An 11030-nucleotide genomic window follows, 5' to 3' on the forward strand; every position below is an offset into this window, starting at 1 on the left:
TAAAATTGTCTAGCTATTTAGAAACCAAACCAGTGAAGTAATTTTTACTGCGAGTGTCTAGACGATCTAATGAACAGTCTCTTGAGAAACTATTGTTATCTTCCGCAATAAACCTTTGAAATCCTACCCGCGAATTTGTCTTTCGCCTCTTGCTATTCTTTTGACTTTTAGAATGATAAAAGATAGTTCTAACCGTTACCCTTAGGAAATTTAGTTCAAAAGTTGTTTAGTGTAAAGTGCTAGTTTATGGTTACTTTAGACTGATCGCTACTTTGATGAGTAAATAGTGTTTCCAGCGCATTGCGTCCATAATTTTCTGTGGGAACGACATATTTAAGAGATGAGCTCTTCATTGTGTGCATTGGGTAGTAGTATTATTTTCAGTGATAAATTATTAATGTTCATTGCGGTCTCTCTCAAAACAGTACCGAAAATTATTGTCTTTCCATACACCAGTAGCTTGAAATGCATTGTCTTCGGGACAAAATGTACGCAAGAAAAAGAGAAATTAACATACACTGCTCGCAGCAATTATGGATACATCGAAATCGTCTTATTCTATAACAAAATCAGTGTTTGCCTTCAGACATCAGGCTAAGTTTTAGCTTACGGAAGATACACCACTCGATAAAATTGAAAGGACACCTAGAAAATGTGATGTAACTTGTCCACCTTGCGATGAAGCGGGACAAAATTTGTTATGGTGGTGTGCCATGGAATAGCAAGGAAATAAGGAGACAACGAGAAACATATAATCCTCTACAATGACTAAATAGGCTTGACAGTGGTGAACCATGCTTGATATAAGGGTGTCTATAAGATTCTGTGGCAACAAATCCCATCTTTCACTAGCGCAGACCTTAGCTCACCAAGTGACCGAGGAGTTGGCTGTCGGCATGCAATGCGACGCCCAAGAGCATCCCACACATGTTCGATCGGATTTAAGTTAGGTGATCGTATTGGCAACGGCAATCGTTGGATATCTTCAGTTACAAGATATTCCTCCACCACGTGAGCTCTATGTGCAGTGGCCTTGTCGTGCATGAAAAGAAAATATGAGCTAACTGCACCCCTAAAAAGTCGCACATAGAGTTCGAGGATCTGTTGTCGGTGCCCCTATCAAAAACATGAAGATGGGTGCTGCCGTTGATCATTATTCCGTCCCACACGACATCTTTGCCTCCACCGTAAGTGTCCCTTTCTCTGATGTTGGAGACGATGGTACAACATTCCGCATTGTCTCCAGATGAAATAACAACTAGAATCTGTTTGTAGGCCAAAACGTGACTAATCAGAGAACAGAACTGTACCCAGTTTTGTTCCGCTTCATCGCACGTTTCACGAGTTGCACCAGGTTTTCTACGTGTTCTGTTAATTTTGTTGAACATTGTAGAAAGATATATATGATGTTAATGCATATAAAAGCAAATGCAAATATGATAAAAAGGCATCTGCTAATATGAATTACCGTTCCAATCTGATAGCGCTTTGTCTAGCACCAACATGAGCCCAGATTTACCTAGAGAAAAGAACTTGGCTCTGATTATCGTCCAACCAAGTTTCTAAAATTCATTCCATAAGATAATATGGTGAGATGTGGTCAACAGAGCGCCAATACGTTTTTTTCATCTGACTACGCCTGGCTGAAATCATTTACTATTTTCAGAAGGTTGTTCAAATAATTTTTAGAGCACGTTGTATCGATCAGACACCATTAAAATAAGAACATAATAATACAAGGTGTAGATGTCAACACCGGAGCTGATGCCTGTCACCTGTGGATTGCGTCTTTTTGTATAACCTCTAGAAAAACTCCTCACTGAAAAAGAATTATCTCTATACACTTCCACTTATCTTTTCGGATAAAATTCGTTCGTAGCGCGTAATGAAATCTTAAAAGGAAGATTCCCTCGAATAAATTTTAGGCTGTTACCTTCACTTAGAAACTGATTTATCAACAGGGGGAATTACTGCAGGTATCGTTTTAAGCATCACAAGAAACAGTATTTATTTATTCCTTTTGATATTTAATTAATATAATTAAGATCGTGAAACGTGACTCTTTTTGCAGCAGCGCAGCAGAGCTTTAATTTAAATTTGTTTAATAGCGAGAATTATTAGACATTGGTACGTTTGCTTGCAGAGCAATATCATCCATCTAGCTAGCTACAGTCCTGTTGACAACTCGATCCACGCTTATTAATCAAAGCTGATTCTGCAATCATCATGTCATTGAAGCATGGATAGAATACTGGTGGATCGACTAGCACCGGTAGTGAATATTTATTGATCTTCACTCACTGATGGCTGTGAGAATTATGTGGTATCATTATTTAATGCAACAGTTTCCATAGTTATTCGTCATATATACTGAAGTCAATTGGGACTTTCTTGTAGTAGTTTCTGTAGATACCGACAGGTGTCATTTTCTTGTCTGTTCGGTAGGAAATTACATTGCCGGTAGGAATGCTTATAATTTTTGTAATTAATATGTTTTCTTATATTATAATCTGTTATATAAATACACATTTATAAGGAAAAAAACTACACTGATGCTCAAAAAATAAGGAACAAGCACCAATACTTGTATAAAAACCTATTGGTAGTAATAGTATTGGTAGGACTAAATGATGCAATAATGTGACTTTTTTTCTGCATTGGCCAAAAAAAAAAAAAAAAAATAAACTTTAAAGAGATGGTTGCGGATCTGGACCATGCAATACCGAAACTGTGGAAAGCATTGCAGTGAGATATGAAGTTTTCTGAGCAGTGTAGACAAGCTGCCAGAGCAGGTCATGGGGTTTTGTCAATGATATACAGGAATTTTGCTAGCAGGGAAAAGGAGGTGATTATCCCTTTGTGAGGCAATGGTCAGACCACGCCTTGAGTACTGCGTACAGGTCTGGAGGCCTCATTTTAGGAAGGATGTAGAGTTGCTAGAACGAGTACAGAGAAGGGCAACATGACTGGTAGGGGGAACAAAGGGGTGCGCTTACGAAGAAAGGCTTAAATTCTGTAAATTGGTGCATCTGTAGACTAAGCACCTATGAGGTTATCTGATTGAGGTGTATAAGGTCTTGGATGGGTTGAGCAAGCTGAATGCTGATGGGATTCTTCCCCTTGCTCAGATTAAGAATCTGAGGGGGGTATAGATTCAAATTGAGGAAAGATAGTTGCAGAATAGATGTGCGGAAATTTGCCTTTAGTCAGCGGGTGGTGATTGCTGGAACAAACTTCCATCTGTCGTTGTGGAAGTTGATAGTTTAAATAAATTCAAGGAAGAACTGGACAAATTTGGAGCGAATGAATAGGTGAAATGGGACTTTCAGTTGACTTTTTGTTTGGCTAATGCTGTATAAGTTTGCTTTCGTCCAGCCGAGTGGTCAGGAGCGCGAGTGCAATAGCACACGCTCTTTGAGTGGACCGGGGTTCAAGCCCATGACTACTAAATTCGATTAAAATTTGTATCCAGATTTATTATAAACTCCACTGACCTGGTGGTCGTGCCGGAGTATAAACAAGAACATTATTATTACTATTAATTTAAATCATTATCCGTTACTGAGATATGCCTGGTATTCATGCGCAATCGAACTACGTGACGCACAGTTAGACTGATCTATCCAAAACCCACTAATTTTCACTTCTGAACGCTGTACACTAAGTGTACAGACTTCACTACATTTAACCTTTGTCCACATGTGTTTATAAACTCAGTACACATTTTGATGGAAGAAAAGTCAACCAAAATGTATCCGGAGTATAAGAAGAAAGAAACGTAATACAATATAGAAACATAAAAGTATTTTATTTACCGATACTATCTTCTCTTTTTATACAACAAAAGAAACACTAAATGTTTCAGAGGCATAAAAGCGTTTAACACAGATGTTTTTTCCCGGGTACTCCTAATATCGACTTAGTCACTTAAATCGTTTTAAAGATCGCTCTTCGAAGAGAAGTAATTTCGTGTTAGACGTGACATATTTCAATACGCAAGAAAGTATATGTCGCGCCACTAAAATTTCATATCCTCGTTGCCAGACAAGACATTTAATGTTCGCCACCAATTTATTATCAAGATTACTTAAAGGATTTTCTATCTCCATAACCATCTTAATACTCCTTGGATCGCATCATTAATTCAAATCTTAGCTTTATAAGACCCCATTCATTCGATTTTTATAGTTCGTAGGCTGTTAGGGGAGATGGTATTAAATCCTAGAAGCAAATTGGAAAGTGGTGGAAGTTACCATGACGACAGACTAATGAAATTGTTAAGTCTTTTAGTACGTTAGGCCTAACTCCCAGAGAGTGGAATTCTTCAAATTATTTTCAATGTTTTCATTTCGATTGAAAAGCTTAAACATCGACTATTTAAAAGTAATTTTAAGCAGGATTAGTTAATGGGTTTAAGATTCTTAAAGACAGTAGGCTAACGGAATTGAGTGAAGAAAATAGTCAAACAGTGCATACACTTTAATTGAGCTCAGGGTTGAAATTTTCTATGCTGGAGAAAATTAGTTAAGAACTCTTTTCTTTGAGGATACACAGAGACAGGGCTTTCTAGCTCTCATGAATATACGCAGATCGATAGGTAAGAGGGATAATTTGCAATGCAGATACAGTCTTAAGTGTAGTGTAGCTCGTGCAGTCTCTCCGGTTGTCATTTTGGAAGTTAGTCTCCATCTTCTCACTACTAAACCAAGGGGGTTTTGTCAATCTGTGTCATTAAAAGACACTCTCAAGTTCATTGTACCCTTTTGTGCTACACATAAAAGACAACGCAGCAGAACGCGCTATTTAATCCCCTTTAACTGGATGTAAACATAGAAGTGGGGGAAAAAGAGGAGGGAACGAGAAACGCTTCTCCATTTCTATTTTTATCTGGTTGCTCAATGGATCTAATGTGGTGAAAAGCGATGATATATACACACACACACACACACGCACTGTTAGCGCCTGCGAATATAGAGAGACAGAGAGGTGAAAAGCAGAGGGAAACTGTTACAAAAGAGCACGCGTTCAAAGATGATACGAAATCATGGTTAATCGACCCAATCGCTTGATTGATGAAGTCTTATCTTCCTGGTAGACGCGCATTGTAATTATTCTAGATTTTAACAGGCAAAAGTGGTAACAATTTACCGTTATCGGAACGCAGCATACACACACACGCACACACCGTGATCCACCACCCTCCCCCCCCTTTCTTGTGGCGAGAGCAAAATTAGGCACTCCATAGGGATTAAAGTCCAGCTTGGGGAAAAGAACGAAGATGGAAAATAATCACCAAAATGAGGGCGTTGAGTCGACGTAAATTAATATTTGCTAAGCTTCTGGTTAGTAGACATTATTGCGGTTGGTTCCAGTGGATGCGTGAAGATATTCTATAAACAGAAGCATCATATGAACAAGTTAAGAGCTTGCATGATTCGTTGTCTTCATATTCCACTAAATTTCGTATTTCTTCCGCTCATAAACTCGTAGATTTATTACTGCAAATACCACGTACGTAAACAGCACAGTTTAAGTTATAATCTCTCTCTCTCTCTCTCTCTCTCTCTCTCTCTCTCTCTCTCTCTCTCTCTCTCTCGGCTCTCTGCTCTTACTCTGGTCTGGAGCAGTCAATAAATCATTTGTTATCCTCTGTGTGCAAAGTCCTCTTCTCAGGATGCGGTTTACCATCTTTTGTTCTATATCTTAAGCGCCTTTTAATTAGGGATTGATATTTGCCTCGGCTGAAATAATATTATGTTTTGATGTAAAAGTGAAGAGATTGTAAGAGTGTAATCAGCGCATAGATGAATAATAAATAGAACGCTTTCTATTGTTTATTGTAGTTATAATAACTGAAAGTTTGTAGCTGTATGAATTATGGTCCATTTAATATATTGTGGATTGTGGTAATATATTTTCTGAACTTTGTAATTTTGAGAGTGTTGCTGTAGTTATTTGTATATAGGAGAATATTAATATTTAACATTTTACTTATTTATTGACTGCTTACAAGAGGAGGTGCTGAAGGGGTACCTCACAGGTTCCACTATACAGATATTTCTAAAAAAATCAAAACATAAAATTTAATTAAAATCTCTCCCCTGGAGGTAGAGTTGTCACATGCGGACGGACAGACAGACAGACAAGCGCCTAAAGGAGATATTAGGATATTAAAATGAAGTTAGATTTTCATAGATGTTAAATGACGGTATGTGCCTTTTAAAAGATATTAAACTTCCAATATTTTGTTGCTTTTTAAGGTAGAGCTGCCAGATGTCCTCGAAATGTCCCTGATTTTTTTAATGTCTGCCTAGAAAGCCGACCCAGATCATCACGTGCTTGAGATTATATTTTCCAGGTCAATATTCTACCTGTAGCAAAGCGAGATCTCTCCAAATAGTAAGCGATGTTTTCTGACTATTTATTGGTTGCATCAGTGTGAATATATTCTAGAACCACTGAACAAACTTTGCTTTCACAATGAGTTGCTCTGGTATTGCACTACTTAAAAAAACTCATTTATTTAAAACTGGTAATGTCATCTCTTTTAAGGATGGAATTACATCATCAAAAAGGTTAACCAGTTATGTTAACCTGTTTCATCTTTTAAATAAATTACAGATTAACCTCTTTGTGATGATTTTTGTTAATAATGGCCGAATTCCCATTGGTCTGATTTTAATGAAATTTGGAAACGATTGAAAAATCATTTTAAAAGACCTAAATATAAATTTTCATAAATATCTATCCACTGGGAATCGAGTTATTACATGTGGACGGACGGATGGACAAAGAAATGCAAATTGTCTGATTTCCATTGGTCCCATTTTAATGGAATTTGGAAAGCACCCCCCCCCCCCCAAAATCCAAAAGGCCGAATATAATTCATAAAAACCGTTCACTCCAAGTCGAGTTGTTACTTGCGAACGGACAGACAGACATTGTGATAACACGGCGCATTTATGCGTATATGTTAACGCGTCTAAAAACATCAGAGGACAAGATAAATCCTCTTAATTTCTTATAATTTAATAATTATTATATTTCATTTTTATAATCTAATTAATATTGATATTAATTAATTAAATTTACGTTTAACATTATAATAATTATAACTAATGTGTTTAATTATTATTTAAATTAATAAGTTCATTTATTTGATAATAATAATTATTATTATTTAGTATTAATTATTATTACGAGTATTTTTAATATTTTCTGTTACCCAGAAATACAGAATGGTTTATGTTTATTTTCTATATTGATATCCAGCGCCATTTTGATGGTTTTCAAGGCAACTGATAAACCATTCCAGCTACATTCCCAGCGATTTATGCAATTTCTCCTTTATTATCTTGTTAAAATATTTACTAACCATAACATAAAATGCCTTAAGAAGTAATTATTGATCTCTTGGGCACAACAAATAAACATTTAACCTTTTCGAGACCAAACATCGGATTGCTGGAATTTCTCTGAATATTTTATCGTAAAATATGTTCGCTGCTCTTTGAAGATTCCTCTTTGAAGTTTGGAGCAACATAAACCAGCATAATGAACTTGTCCCCCACAGATATATCCCATAATTCCTACGTTTTTGCGCTGTCGCCCGTCTTTCTATGGAAGCATCTATCAAAGCCTGTCTGTTATGTGGCAGTGAAGGCTTGTTGGAATGATATCCGAACAGTGAAGGGTCACAATGAACTCTTAGAATTTTCGGCATCAAAGAAAGAGACGCTACAAGGTGGATTTCGTGTTTGACAGCGGGGTGAGGTGTAGCTCGGGATCTCTTTATTACTACCTCATCCTTTACTTCCTTTGGGAGATACTGCTACCACCAGCGTTGTCAAGAGTTTTTGGGAGTTGATAGCGAAATGGAAATTTATTTCCATTTCCTGTGTTTTGTAATGCGCTGCGTGAAAACCATTTCTACCATTGGTTCTCATTCCGTGGCTGCATCTGCCACTTCCCCGCCTTATTTCTGAGTTCGTGGATTACTACTAGCGTCTCTTACAGTCACATGCGCGCATAAGGGGGGGAGGGATCCCAGCTGCTCGTAAACAAAACTGTTGGTTAATGTTTTCGTCTATGATTCAAGGAAAATCAACAGAAGGCAAAACAACTACAAAATTCCTGTGCTATTGCGAGTTAACTACTTGGACTTATCGCTGGAAAATGCTTCAGGTCACATTTCTGGGGATGTTTACCATCGCTTTAGCAGACAGTTGATCAACAGGGTCAGAGAAAAATCTATACCTCGATCTTTGCAGACTTGAGACATTTTTTCTAATGTTTGGTTCCTGTATGCTGTCTGTGTAAATAACTGATGATCGGCAATAGTAAACACAGTAAAACACCAAAATTACTGCATTACAGTAATTACTGTAACACCAAACATTTTGGTGTTAACCAAAGCGCTTGAAAAATTTATTAATTACTATGGAAATAAATAAGATAGAAGATGGAGGGTGAAGAAAAATGTAGAAAATATACGAGGGGCGTTCAATAAATTATCTACCTAAGGTAGATAATAAATAATTACTTCCCATAGTTATATTTCAATGATTCATGATTTATCATGTTCCTACATATCTCAACTCGAATCGTACTAATTTTGATTGTGCTGCTGGGTGATCAAATATGCGTCATCACTGGAATCCTGAGACCAAGCAAGAATCAATGCAATGGAAACACACGGGTTCTCCGCTACCCAAAAAAAATTTCGGGCACAACCTTCAGCTCGCAAGATTATGACCACCATTTTTTGGGATTCTGAGGAAATTTTGTACATTCACTACTTGGAACACAAGCAGACAGTCACTGGGGTGTCGTGCGAAAACTCAGAAAAACTTTTAAACTTTGAGAGTTCACTCAGAAACTCGTAAAACTATTCTGTTTCTACGACACACAGTTAACATCAATATTTGAAAGAAATGGAAGTCACTAGCTGGTTATTGAACTACATTCAATCAAAAAGTTGCCCACTGCATTTTTTAAAAGACTACCCAATATCCAATGATAGACCAATAAACCATGACAGTGTCTTAGTATCATGTCATCATTTTAAATCAATGTTAGATTAACCTTTCGCGATCCGAGTTTGAAATTAGCGCAATATCAAGGCAACTCGTCAGAAAGCAAAACTTGTTCCACAGAAGGAAATAAAAAGAAAAAAGAAAACAAAAATTGAGAATTAGAAATAAAGAATATTTAAAGATGAATGAATGGCTCCAAAAAAGAAGCATTGCAGAAAACATTTTCTTGCTGATTCACAACTCTCTTTCGGAACAATTAGCAGAACCATTTTCGCTAGTGCGCCAGATGTTCAACAGAAAATAATTAAAATCAAATAATTACACAAATTCCAAGGGAAGCCTTTAAGAAAAATTTCAATCGAAAGACAAAATCTGAAAAGTTTACTTATAATAGCAAAAAAAAGGCTTTCAAAGAGACTCCAAAAAACTGCAAAAGCCTTCCTGTTTCTGACAATATCGGGCTCTTCTTCCCAAAAACGGGACTAATTATTATCTATTTATCTCTGACATAAACGTGTTGGCTGAGCTAATAACGTACAGAAGAAAATGAAAGGAACTTTAATATCCAGACTCGCTGAGTGAGATCTCTTTTGCAGACTCCCTGCTACTAGGTCACATTAAGCAGCAGCCAGAGGTAATATTCTGCTTGGGCGGTGTGGCCAGATGACCCCTTTATCGTAGTAGCACGAAACGCCTATTTATCACCGCGTTAAGTCGATAAGTGTGACAGTTTTTGTCTTGGTCTTGAGAGAGAGAGGCACGGTCCTCGCTGTATACCTTGTGAAAAGGATGCAGTGATCTCGCTTTTGCCCGGAAATTTGTGTACATCATCCGTTGACTGCTGCAAAAGTAAACAAGGCTGTAAGTACCTCACATACTTATCCATCCGGGCCAAAGGATAGTAAAGATAGCATCTTTAGAGAAATGGTTTTCTTTCTGCTTCTAAATTACTTCCACAAAGCTAATGCCATTACGTTGTCCCACGGTAAAGTGGACTTACATGGCTAAATGATCTAAAGTGATATTTACTTTTAACAGAGATAAAATGCTGCTACCGATAAATAAAAAACGTGTTCTTGTATTACAGAGAAATATGGGCAAAAGAAGTTACGTTTTTATAAATGATGGTATCAGTGGGAACGTTTCAAAGAAGCAGACCGCCGCTTTCGATAAAAATGGAAATGATAAAAGAAAATAACAAAGAAGTTAGGGGAAGGGGACAGGAAAAATATTCTACAAACTCGTATATGCCCGTTAAATTCCTTTTTTTTTTTTTATTAAACGGACTTCGATTTCCTGTGAAGTCCTTTCCCATTACCATTAATATCTGGGGACCTGCATATCTCCAAATAATCTTTATTTACTGTAAAACTAATAAGGCGTGCTGAAACCTTTAGTCTTTAGGGCAGCTTCTAGTCTGTGTGGTGTCGACTCGTGTCCCGATCGTCTCACTGAGGGCCTGTGTGTGTGCTGCGTCAACGTGAACCTGAGTTCTGAGGGGGATTGTAGTAGGATTGTGAATGCAAAATGCTGCGATCGACGGAGTTAGCAGACTTCCAGCACGAAAATAACAGAGTGACACAGAATCAATCAGTCAGCACGTGACATTACAAAGACGCCGAACAGCCCTAAGTCGACGATTGGTGATGTGATCTGCAAATGAAAGAAGATTGGTGCTGAAACCTTCGATGGACTACGAACTACGAGCATATTTATAATTATGTCTGACACCCGATATTGACAGTTTCAAATTGATGCTATATAAGGAACGTTTTGGCAGCATGAACTAGAGACATTTAAATTATCTCTTCCACGAAAAATGAGTTTCAGTAGATGTACAAATCTCGTATTATTTGATCTATTTTAACTTTTCAACAGCCTAAATACTGCAATTACCAGGCCCTTAAGAACCAATGCATTCCATGTTTTCTGAGTAAAACAATTTATACCTTGGTATTGCTTTTCCATCGTAGATATGTTCTGATGAAAGCGTTC

Source organism: Mastigoproctus giganteus, chromosome 5 (assembly GCF_048544385.1).
Source record: "Mastigoproctus giganteus isolate SK-2022 chromosome 5, ASM4854438v1, whole genome shotgun sequence".
NCBI lineage: Eukaryota > Metazoa > Arthropoda > Arachnida > Uropygi > Thelyphonidae > Mastigoproctus > Mastigoproctus giganteus.